Below are 1023 nucleotides of genomic sequence, written 5' to 3' on the forward strand. Positions count from 1 at the left end.
GCTCTTCCTGGGGTCTCTGCTCCCGGGGGCCTGCCTCCTCCACCCTCACCAGCCCGTTAGAACGCAGCTCCGCATGGTGCAGGGCTGAAGAGTGGGCTCCCAAGCCGCCAGCCTTTCAGCCCCTTAAATAGGTGGGTTTTTTCCCTCTTTGTATTTTTCCCCCTTCCTTGCTGGACTTTGTGGGTGGCCCTGGGTCTGTCCACTCTCTTCCATCCCTGCCTAGAGGAGGAGACTGCTTGGAGCCCACCCTGTGCCTGACGGGCGAGTGTCCAGCGCCTGGTTCCCTGCTCTGAATCCTAGTGGACTGCCGCTTTAGAAGGGCAGAGAGGAGGCAGAGTGCACCCCAGCAGTGGTCCAGCTGGGGGGTTCGCCTGTGGGGGGAGGAGGGATGCCTCCCCGATGGTCAGTCATGTCCGCCGGTCTGCTGGGCTTCTGGGAACTCACCTTTTGGTGTGGAGAAAGAACTGTGTCTGGAGCTTGCTCCTGGCCACCAGCTTCTCTGGAGTGATGAGGAAGGCCACCAGAAGATCTCTCCTTTGTGGCTTAGAAAGGAAAGGAACTGAGGTCAGAGAGCTGCTAGTCCTCCCAGCAGACGAGACTCTTGTTGACGAGAAGTTGCTCAGCCCTTGTAGTCTCCGGATAGCATTTCTGGATGGATGGTGTCTGCAGCCCTCCAGAAAGGGTTGGCACTTGCTGGTGTGGCGGGAATTTGAGTGGCCTCCACTGAACCCCATTGGGCCTCTGCCTGGCAGCCCCTGTAGCAGCCAGCACCACCCTTCTTTCTTGGGGAGCTTTCTGCCCTTGGGAATTCAGCCTGATGGCTGCCTTAAGAGATGGCCAGCCTGTCTTCATCCTCTAGGAAGATGAAGAAAAAGCATGTGAAAGCGGTTGGGAATGAGGGTGAGAACTTCAGTGTGGAGAAGGTCAAATGTTTCTCTTGTAGCTGGCGTTGTCTCTAGTTCTTAGTCTGTTTCTTTGGTTGAATCTCAGTCTTTGGGGAACCGTGTGGGCAGTGGGAGGGGT

Source organism: Bison bison, unplaced genomic scaffold (genome assembly GCF_000754665.1).
Source record: "Bison bison bison isolate TAMUID 2011002044 unplaced genomic scaffold, Bison_UMD1.0 scf7180017864377, whole genome shotgun sequence".
Classification (NCBI taxonomy): Eukaryota; Metazoa; Chordata; class Mammalia; order Artiodactyla; family Bovidae; genus Bison; species Bison bison.